Here is a 12,136-nt window from a genome sequence, read left to right as displayed (position 1 = left end):
GAGAGATGTGAGGTTGAGATGATGGTGGTAGGTGGTGGTAGGTGGAAAAGTGTTTGATCCAAGGGCTATTTGTAATCAAAAAGTAGATCCAATGGCTAAAAACGTGATAGCAACATTGGGATATATATATATATAAAATGTATTTTAATTATATATAGGCTTTAATTTAATTTGGGCCATTATAGTTGGCCCATAAAATAAACCCAACAAGTACAACCATGCAATTGAGCCCAACTCTAAATTTACATAACACACTCTCTCTTTCAGACTTTAACTATTGCACATAATCCTAAAACATGATAACATTCAAATTCCCAAATCCCTAATTCCCCCCCCCCTCTCTCTCTCTCTCTCTCTCTCTCTCTCTCTCTCTCTCTCTCTCTCTCTCTCACAGACTCTCACCCAGTCAGGCAGTCACCCTAGCTCACATTTCTTGCAATTATTTTGTATTTTGAACTATTGGACATATTGCATCAAATTGTAGGTAATGTTCTATAAAAAATTAACTATTGATTATATAATGTCGAGAATTTCAATCGGCTCGTTTAGAGCTCGAGCTCGGCTCAACTCGAAATTAGGCTCGCTCGAGCTTGGCTTGAATTAATTTCAAGCCGAGCTTGAGTCTAGATTTAGGCTCGAAATTAATTTCAAGCCGAATTTGAGCTGACATAAGCTCGCTCGAGCTCGGCTCGTTTCCACCCCTACAAACTATGAGATCCATAATATTTTGGTCCCCAAACTTTGGATTTGCCTTATCTATTGAAACCTATTCAACCTAAAAATTTGAGCTTATTAGATCTGAACCTGCTAACATATAGCAATCTTTTTATTGTTCTATTATTATTCGATATGAAACTTTTCATCTGTGAACTTTTAACATTCTTTTTCTTTCGTATGTGAGTCAATTAACTTTTCCTTGAACTCATTCTTTTACACTCTAATTACTGAGCTGTCCTTTTTTTTTTTTCCCCTATGAGTCACTATGAGCCCTAATACCTGGCTTGTGCCTCTCGGCTCGACATATTTAACGCACCAACTATATGAGCTCATGCGTTTGACTAGCGCCTCTTGGGCCCAATTCTTTTAAGTGCGTCAAACTGTCGTATCGTGTTTCATTCTCTACTAACCCACAATATTCGTAAGAGCCACAAGTTCGATCGTACCATACCACTTAGGCGAGTAGCCCATGTTCATCAAATCATTGGCTCTCATACCATTTGTTAAGAAGTAATTCTTGATCTAGCTTGTGCCCACATGAGTCTAAAGATATAATATATCTAATGAAACTCATTCAACTTTACAGCGCCTATTAGGTTTGAGTCTATTAGTATATATCATGACTTTGTTTGCTCATAATTATTCAAAATGAGACTATTCATTTGTGAATTGTTAACAATCACATCATCAATGGCGATAGGAGCTATAGAGCTCTTGCCAAAGTTGTTATGAAGTCCAAGTTAGGATTTCCATAAATATGATCCAATTAATCATATTCAAATATATATTTACTATAAATAAAGATCAATCTTAGAAGAAATAGGACACCTCAATATGGTATATTTTATTTTATTTTATTTTTCTATCTATTTAAATTAAATAGAATTCTACTTAGATATTAATGGAATGTCGGTTTGGACTTTATATAAAAGGAGTACTAGTCCTGCCATCTTCTTACGTGCATTCTGGTAAAAAAATAACTATTAGTTCCACTCTATATATGAGAGTGTCCGAGACTGGAGGAGAAACAAGATCATTCAAAATTCGATTGGTAATGTTGTAACCCGAAGTCGGACTTCTCGATTCCATAGATTGATCGAGAGTTTCTTCTCTATGACGCTCTATAACTGATTTTGTTTATGATCTTGGGTATTGGTATATATTTAGTGATATTATTCTATACATGCAATATAGATCTACCAATTGGTATCGTAACCAAGAACGATAAATTAAATATTATATACATAAAGTAATTGGATCAAAATTATGATGAATTTTGAATCTATGTAATAAAAGGGTTTTACAATTTTGGATCCGCTTGTCTAATTACGGTCACCTATATGGATTTAGTATTAATGGACTACAACTAATTATTTATTAAAAAAGAGGATAGCTTCTATATTTTTTATTTTTTGATGTCGTTAATTCATTCTCATTCTACGACACATATTTATTTATTTATTTATTTATTTTTCTAGTTGTGACTTGCAATTGGAGGTTATTTTGATAGGGGTACTGGTTAAAAATTATTAATTTTGAATCATTTCGATTGCTAGGTAAATGATATCGAAAAATCGCAAAAATTATTTTCTAGAAACTTCAAATACCTTAGATCAAGTTTAACGGAGCCGATCGTCGATTAGAAAACTCCATCATCGACAACGGCTCAGGAGCACGGAGGCCTCCGTGCTCCTGAGAGCACAGCAGCCCTGCTCTCTCTCTCTCTCTCTCTCTCTCTCTCTATATATATATATATATATATAGTAGAACTACTATCGAAAGTATAGAACATCTGGTGCTTTTAATTTTTTGATTCTTAGATCAATCTCTTTAATCATTTTTTATCTTTGGATTAATACTATTATAACCTTGTAGGGAGTAGGGACCACTCAATCCTAGGGGTATTATTTAATCCTAGAGGGAACCGCAATCATCCCAACCATACAATTCTTAATCAAAAGGTCAAAAATTCGAAAACATTAAATACTCTATATTTTCGATAGCATAGTAGTTCTACACTATATATACATATATATATATATATACATATATATATATATACATATATATATATATACATAGAGAGAAAGAGAGAGAGAGAGAGAGAGAGAGAGAGAGAGAGTTGGACTGGCCTACTATTAGTAGCAAAATCCCATTGTTGCTACCAGTTTTTTAGCCTTTGGATCAACTCTTTTCATTATTTCTAACCATTGGATTAAATACTATAACCTAGTGGGGACCACTCAACCCTAGGAGGACCACTCAACTCTAACCGACTAATATCATCCTGACCCTACAATTTTTCATCAAAGGGTTAAAAACTTGATAGCAAAAAGAGCGTTTTACTATTAATAGTATTCCAGCCTAATTCTATATATATATATATATATTAAAAAATATATAAATAGAATATATTTTTATTATATATAGGCCGAGTGAATAATCTCAGTTTAGTTAAATTGGGCCAATGTTGTTGGCCCATAAAAACAAATCCAATAGATAAATAAAAGAACAAAATTTCACTAAATTTATACATTTTTCTTCTCTTTTTTTCTTTCACAGAGCTCTAAATTTTCAATATGTTTCTCTCTTTTTCATTTTCTGTCTCTCACCCTAAGTAGCCAAGCCGCAAACCTTCCAAGTTACCAAATAACAGTATATGCCCGCCATTGCCTATCTTGCTATTAATTGTATGCTTGAGAAAATATACAGAATATTTTTAAAATAAAAAATTATTATTCATATAAAATTTTAATTTTAGTTATATATGATTGGATAGTTTAATCTAATATTTATCTATATAATTTATTTATTTGTGACCGCATAAATGAAAATGAAGAAGACATATGAGGAGAAGACATGTGAGGCTGAAAAGATTAGATATTCAATTCATAAATTATTTTTCTTCAGATTATAAAACTATATTTCATATAATTATTTTGTACTTTGAACTATTAGATATATTTTTGTATCAAATTATAGATAATATTCTATACAAATTAAACTATTGATTGTATGATGTTGAGAATTTCAAGCGGCTCGTTTAGGGCTCGAGCTCGCTCGACTCGAAATTAGGCTCGTTCTAAAATTTCTTAAACATATTAAATATATGTAATTATTAAAATTTTACAATGTTTAGTTATTAAAATACTGTCAATATTAAATTACATCTTAACCTGCTAATGGTTGAAATGACACTTTGTTGATTAATGGTTAAAAAGATTTTATTTTTATTATTTATAAAATTATGTACTGACACTACAACAGAATTAGATTATAGGGATACATTTTTAGAACACTTTTGTGTAAGTATCCCATTTATGCCAAAACTTTTAAAAAAATTTATTAAGACTTAAATATGTGAGATCCCTGGTGTTTAGCGGTAAAGGCTTGTCGATAGCTCTGGAGAGTGTCGGGACAAGCCTGAGTCTCGTTTGCGCGAAATAGACGCAAAACGGACTCTGTGCGATGCGAGAGCAGCATTTAACAAGAGAAACTGCCAATAGCAGGTTTCTCTGCTTGCTGTACTGGTACAACCAGCAGGGTTTACCGGTACACTGCACAGGCTGCGCACAGGCTGCTCTCGGGTTGGCTTCTTGTACCGGTACGCGGGCCCGTGTACCGGTACACCAGGGTAGGTGAGAGGGCAATTGGGTCTTTTCTCACCTCGTTCGTGTCACCCACATACTTCCTTACTATTTATAGGTGTGAGGGAGAGCTGAGAGGAGATTTTGCTTGCTTCCCTCTCTCTCTCTAGCTAGACCGATCGTGGAGGAGCTCGAGTGGAGTATTTCGTCGCCGACGTCGTGTCGCGGAGCCATTCGAGCACGCGTTTGTTGCCGTAGCATCGCGAGGAGGCCGGGCGATGGTGCGTTTTCGTCGTTCTCGACTTCGCGCCGGTGCTAGAGTCACTGTTGAGGTGAGATGTTCATCAATTCCTCCAATCATGGCAAGTCCTTATTACTCCCGAGCTCAAGGATGCTGTTTTGCAGAGTTCCAGTGTCGACCGTCGGCGTTTCGACTCGTACGCGACGTAGGAGTGTCGGATTGTGACGAAACTTGGTTCGTTGGATTCAGGACTTCGAGAGGAATCTACGAAGCCCAAGTTTGCAGGATTTGGTGAAGGTTCTCTTGATCGAACTCCTATTTTACCCTGCTGGTGTTGTGTTTGGGCTGAACTGATGGATTTTGATTGTAGAGTTTGGAGTAGCTCAATTACTGGACTGGGAGGATTTCAGTTGATCCAGCAGGTTGTTCCGCAGCTGAGGGAGTTCTTTGCTACCGGGGATTAGCTTTTGAGGTGGGTTACATCGGTTTATTTCTAAGCACAGTATTAGTTGACATGTATGATTTTAGTTTTTGTAAATCATATTGTAGCTCAATTTCGTTGATTGTATCATGAATGAAATCAACATTGAGGACATGATTAGTAAACCATAAATATACGTGTTGGAATTGGAATTTGACTTAGGAGAAAACCAGCGATTTGGACCTGTCACCTGTTTACACTACCTGATTTAGCTCTAGGAGCCGTTGTAATTTTGTATCGTCACAGTATTGAGGCGACGGATACCCTAGGTAGTTTAGCTTTCAGTTACGCTCGTGCTGGGATGCCAAGTATATTTTTACAGTAGCGTTCAGGCTGTTCCGGACTGTTGGGTGCCGTCGGGGTTGACGGTGGGCCCATATCGCCTTTTTGGCGTCGGATTATGCCAAGGGCACGTGACCTGTTGGTTGTTAGACCAGTTAGAGTCAGTTACTTGGACTTTTGCTTGAGAGAGTCTGATTGAGCTCGACAGAGATACGCTGCATACTCGGTTGGGTAGCTCCCACGAGTGTCACTCTGGAGACGGGCGTTGTGTTTTCGCGTTGGTGTCGTTCATGCCGGTTAGACTTGCTCTCCACGGACTGGATAGTGTGGAGGTAGCTGGATAGTCTCAACTGGGCGGGACGGGCGTGTTCACAGTCCCTGAGGCGGGTATGTGTATAGTCCCTAAAGAGATTGGGTCAGGATTGACATTACTACAGTAGGTCAGCGTAGTGCATGATAGTGTAATAAATGGTAGCTGTAGATTTTATTCCAGCATTTATTACTACCTTTGCTCCCTTCTGTAGACTTAGTGGGTGGACCGATGATGTTGAGGGCGGCACCCACTGAGGACTACTTGTTTTTATAGTAGTTCTCACGCCCTGTTGTTACCCCGTTTTGCAGAGCCATCGTCTTCGGCTGCTGTTGTTGCTTATTAGGATCGAGGCAAGGACGTCGCGAGTTAGAGCCCTACTCGACAAGCCGAGCTAGAGGTGCCCCTACAGCAGGTAGTTGTTTTTGGTTGGAGTTCATGTACATACATATATTTAACTCGCCGGTGTGAGTAGTTTTGTATCTTGGATTTGGCGTATGTATATGGAACTCGGTTTGTTTTTGTTACTGGTTCTTCTAGCAGCTCTATACTACTGTTTGTAGTATTGTATATTTTACAGGTACAGCTATCGTTTCGTATGCAGGAAAAATTTATTTGTATACGGCGGATTTGTCGGTGTGCCCGGGGAACGAGTAATCTGAGGCGTGACAAAATATAAAGTCCAATCCAACAAAAAATAAAAGGTTACTCTATTCAACTCACCCTATCCAGCCCATTCGGTCCGATTACAAATAGAAAAGGAAACAAAAAAGAAAAATCGATCACCATCTTCCCTTCTTCCCTCAATCAATCCATTGAAATCCTAGACGAAAAGCCCTTCGTTCTCCTCCTCCTCTGCCATTGCAGCCAACGAGATAGAGTTCCAGCGATTGTTAAATACTTAAATAAGTGTTGGTAAATTAGCAGCATTCTTTTTAGATTATACATATACTCTTAAACTGTTACTATATATCTAGCGATCACACATATAGCAACACTTTTTAAAAGTGTCGGTAATTTAGTCAGCAGCACTTTTTTTTATCTATACCTATATTTAAAAGTGTCGATATATACCATTTTTGTAGTGCAAATTATTTCTTTTAAAGAAAGTAGCCCTTCTCTCTCCTAACTCGGAGTTTTCAATAATGGGCTTGTTCTTATAGCCTCTGGGCTTGTCATGTTATTAGGGATGAAGATCTCCTTGGTAATGTAGAATTGAAAGGCGATGGGCCTAAGAGCACATATTGATATATAGAAAAAAATGGTTGTCGCGTTTTTTACAACCCAAGCTCCAGAAAAGGCGAAGAAGATGATTAGTAATAGTCCGGGCAGGGATCTGGTTGTAGTCCATGTATGTATTGATTAATTAGAACATTGTATTCATCATACTTGTAGTCCAAATACTGATAAGTTCTAATTATATATAATATGCAGTATTTCAGTATTTTTTATGTTGCATTAAAATTAGAACTCGGTCCTTGTTTGGAACCTGGTCTTTGACAATCTTGCTGTCTGGGAGAAGGTTGAGTCCTTCCAGATTGAACAGGCCTATAATCACTTTTTTTTTTTGTTGATTCCGTTGCCAAACTCAAATTAAGCTTTATAAATTTATTATTAGACTTTGTTTGCAAATTATTATTTATTAAGGGTTTGTTTTAACTTCCTAATTATTACCTACGTAACCTCTCTTATTAATCAGAATTTGATCCTCATACTTATTAAAGTGTTGTGAATATAAAGAATCCGTTTATATAAAGAGCAAATTGTACATACAATATTAATTTATCATAAATTTATTTATTAATATATTTGTGATCAAATAAGGATACATAGAGTTTACGTTGTGATATTATTATTTTTTTGAGAGAAATATAACAAGCTGCTTGCTTCATTTATTAAGCAAATGAAGTTAACTTCATAAAGTGAGGCAGTGGCCTCAAAAAGTCGGAAAAACAAAAGAAAAAGAAACAAGAACAAAAAGAAAAGCTGAGAGGAAGCGGACACAAGAGTTAAAAATAAAGAGTCTAACAAATGCCGACGTCACCTATTCTACAAAAATCGGCCCACTTCTTTGCCGGTACTGCAATATGATGAGCAGATGAGATAGTGTAGATAGTTTCCTAAAAATAAAATTATTTTTTTCATGCCAGATCATCCACCACATGGCCACCGCCAGTATCCGAGCCTTCACAACGTCAGTTTGCGAATCCCTCCCTAGTAGCCCTTCCCAGACGATAATGATGTCCTTAATAAAAGGGAAGACGTGGAACTTGTCAAGGCGCGAAATAGAAAGAAACTTACTGATGACACATCCCACCAACAAGTAATCCACTGTCCCCAAATTAGCGCTACACATAACACACCCGTTACTCTCCGACCATCCCCTTTTAAAGAGGTTATCCACAGTAGGCAGTTTTTTTTTAAGGCTAGCCAGAGAAAGGTTTTATCTTTAGTAGGAATTTTCAGTCTCTAGATGGCATGTGTTGCAGTATTTTTGGCGCTCGCACTCCGGATAAACGAATACATGGATTTAACTATAAACCTATCGCCAGAGTTCTAGTGGATAACATTTGGTTGATTTTCAACTTGAAAGTTAGCGAAGGTGTTCTTCAGCTCCCTAATACTCTTGATTACCGCACTGTATGTTTCTTCTCACTTCTCTCAGAATTTTTCTCGATCTCCATCCACGGTAGAGAAAATTCACAGACTTGAACCTCTTTGTGGTGTACATTAGAGTAAATGTTTGGAAAGTACGGCTTCAGGGATGCGTCACCACACCATGTATCTGCCCAAAAATCAATGAGTATTTTGTCCTCCAAATTATGACTGACTCTACTCTTGAAAATTTCCTTCAATTTTAACACATCTTCCACTATTGTGAGGTCGGTCAAAAGGACCTTCCTTTAGACAACGGTCGTCTTTAGTTGTAATATAAGCTCCTGATTAGCTTAATCCATTGTAGTTTCCGTTTAGTGAGAAAATGCCACTACCATTTCATTAGAAGGGCATCATTCATGGTTGCCAAACCCTGGACACATAAGCCTCCTTCTTTCCTACTCATACAAATATTTTTCCAAGCAACTATATAAACTCCCCTTGTGTAGCTCTCCCGTCTTTTCCAAAAGAAATCTCTTCGCAACGCCTACATACGCTTTAAAACTTGTGTTAATCTACCTCCTTTAGAAAGGAGTTTAGCCTGCCTGACACCTACCCATTCTTGAATCTACCCAATCTTCTTCCTTAAGCGCCCTAAAGGTCAAAGATAGACCCAAATACTTAGTAGGCAATTTTTCAACTTTGCACTGCAAGATACCAATGAGTCTACTGTCTTTTCCACTCTTACTCCCTAAATAAAATAATTGCGACTTCTCTTTGTTAATCTTGATTCAAGAAGCCCACTCAACAAGATTCCATAAGAATTTAAGATTATTCGTAAATCTTTTCCTCGCCTCACAAAAGAACAAGGTATCGTCTGCATATTGAATTAAAGTTATGAAGCTATCTCTCATGGGTCCAATTCCTTTGAGAAGATTGGACTCCTCTGGTCTTTCAGTCATCTTGACGAGACACTCGACCACAAGAAGAAAAAGTTAAGGAGATAGAGGGTCGCCTTATTGCACTCTTCTTTTAGATTTGATCTAATTAGATGGTATGCCGTTAACCAGGATGACCAACTTAGACTTATAGACGCATTCAGTAATCCATCCACACCATTTATCATTAAAACCCAGCAACTCTGAAACCTTTTTAAGAAAACGCCACTTGACTTTATCGAAAGCCTCCTCAAAATCTACTTTCACCCCAACTGCTTCCACAGCCTCCTTAGAGCCCCAAGCCAAGAGTCTCCTTCATAAGAACGTTGATTGGGAAGTAGAGATGAGGTCCTGCAAGACCTTTTCCAGCTGGTTTGCTAAAACCTTGGAAATATTTTTTTGGATCCCGTTCAGTATACTAATAGGCCTAAAATCATTGGTCCTTTTCGCTCCTTTTTTTGGGATAAGACATATGTATGTGTAGTCAACAGCACATGTAGAAAGTCGTCCCTCGTAGAGTTCTTGGAAGATCAAAAGGATATAATTCTTGACAACGTCCCAAAAGGTCGGGTAGAAGCTCATGGGAAAGCCATCAGGTCCCGGTGCTTTATCCCCTCCTCGCTGGAACACAGTCGTTTTGTTCTCCTCTAAGTCAAAGCGGATTGATAAATGATCTAGGGTAGTGACCCATCTAGTTTGAAAAAGTCCTCTCCAGTCCCCAACAGAATTTGGTACGTGGGACTCTAGGGTATAGCGTTTTTTAAATTTACATCAGAAGTAATGTCTCTTCTCTTCTTCCTTAATATATCTTTTTCCATCGTCTACAATCACCCCAATCTCATTCGGACGTCTTTTGTTATTAGAAACAACAAATTCATGATTTAACGGCATTTACTCCGCAGCATTTATTCAAATCACGCTAATTAATATATTTAGCAGTATTACTTGATAATTGCCGTTAGATTTAATAATTTTAGCAACAATTTACTATTAATGTTGCAAAATAGGATAAATTAACAGCATAAATTAGCGAATGCTGCTGAAGTTTTCAGTATTTTATAAAAAATGACACTAAATGTAATAAAGTAGTAGCGTTTATTGCTAAATGCCGCAACATTTACTACGCAACATTTATTTAAATCATGCTAATTAATATATTTAACAGTATTACTTGATAATTGCCGCTAGATTTAATTATTTAGTAATAATTTACTATTAATATTGCAAAATAAGATAAATTAGCAACACAAATTAGTGAACGCCGCTAAATGTAATAAACTAGCAGCACTTATTGCTAAATATCGTTATTAATCAATATATAATTATTAATACATCCCTTTTTACTAAGAATTAAAAAATTTTAAATTAAAGTTTAAAAATTTGAAACTTATAATTTTAAAAATTAAACTTATAATTTAAAATTTAAAATTTTAAAATTTTATATTTTAAAATTTAAAATCTAAAATTTTTAATTTTTAATTTTTAAAATTTTAATTTATTTAAAATTTAAAATTTAAAATTTAAAACTACAAATTTTGGAAATTAAAATTTGATATTTGAAAATTAAAAATTTAAATTTAGCTTCCAAATTTTAAAATTTAAAATTTTAAAATTTTAAAATTGAAGACTTAAAATTTAAAAAAATTAAAATATATATAATTGATAGTCGCTAGCGCAAGTGGCAAAGGGCTTAGTGGTTGGTATCTAATGTTTTAAGTTCGAATCTTAATTAATTCACATTTCGAGTTAAGTTTATTTCTAAAAGAAATAAACGAAGCGGGTAGTATGCTACATTTCTCTAAAAAAAAATCAAATTTAAACTTAAAATAAAATTAAAATTTTAAAATTTTAGTTGCAAAAATCAGATATTTGTATTAGCGGCATTATATAATATTTTTAACAAGATTAGTATAGGAAGCATTTGATGTCATATGCTGCTAAAATTTTTAGCGGCATTTGTTGAGCATTTAGCAGCGTAAATAAATGTCACCAATGACTAATTTTTTAGTAGTCGTGAAAAAACTTAGTATTACAGTCTCCATCCTGTAACTATTGTTGCTAATTAGCACAGGTTTTCCTTAACCCTTCTTTATCTTTGAGTACTAAAGGGAGACGGCCTTTGACAGTCTCCCTTCTCTCTTATAGCTCCAACATCAAAAAAGTATTCTCTTCTAATTCGTCAATTTTCTATATCTATTGCATACTTTCAATCTTACTTTTTAAAATGCTATAGAAGCTTGATGTACACCATCTCTTAATTTGCTTCCAACAGTATCTAATTTTAGCATTAAAAGAGAGAAGCGCTGAACTGTTTCGTTGTATTTCCCTCCACCACGTGGGTATGCTTTTAATTAAAAAAGTCTTCATTATGTAGCCATACCCCTTTCAATCTGAACAATTTTTGCTTGATTTTATTTCTAGTATAGAACATAATAGGATAATGGTTAAAGGTACGTAGTTTTAGGAACTATCTCCACCTCTGAGAGGGGGAAATGCTAGTCCTATTCGGGAGGTGAGGAACCGATCGAGTTTTGCTAGGGTAGGGTTGCTTTGCATATTCGACTAAGCGAACGCGTGGTTCTTCGTTGGCAGGTCCATTACCTCATGGATGCTATACTTGAACAAAGTTGTGCACGATTATAGCAAAAATATTATACGTACAATCCCCTATCTTCCGATTAAGAAGGATTACTCGGAGCCTTCCTCGGAAAAAGCAAAAGGAGTTAATTGAATCTGAAGCAAACTCCCTGGCATTCTCTGATCGATTTGCTATAGTTATGTATTGTTATCTATATATATATATACATCGATAGGTGGCTTCGTTCATTAATGAGGTTGGACCTTTAAGAATATAAAAGGTTAAAAATTAAGTATGGGTCTTTTTTTTTTTTCCTTTCAAAGTTATAAATATATATGGCACAACATTTTATGGCAGCGTCACCCTCAATTAATTAAAAACAACATTGCTTGTCAAAGCTTAGTCTC

Source organism: Ananas comosus, unplaced genomic scaffold (assembly GCF_001540865.1).
Source record: "Ananas comosus cultivar F153 unplaced genomic scaffold, ASM154086v1, whole genome shotgun sequence".
In the NCBI taxonomy this organism is placed as follows: Eukaryota; Viridiplantae; Streptophyta; class Magnoliopsida; order Poales; family Bromeliaceae; genus Ananas; species Ananas comosus.
The sequence above is the reverse complement of the archived record's forward strand: the minus strand, read 5'-3'. Positions refer to the sequence as shown.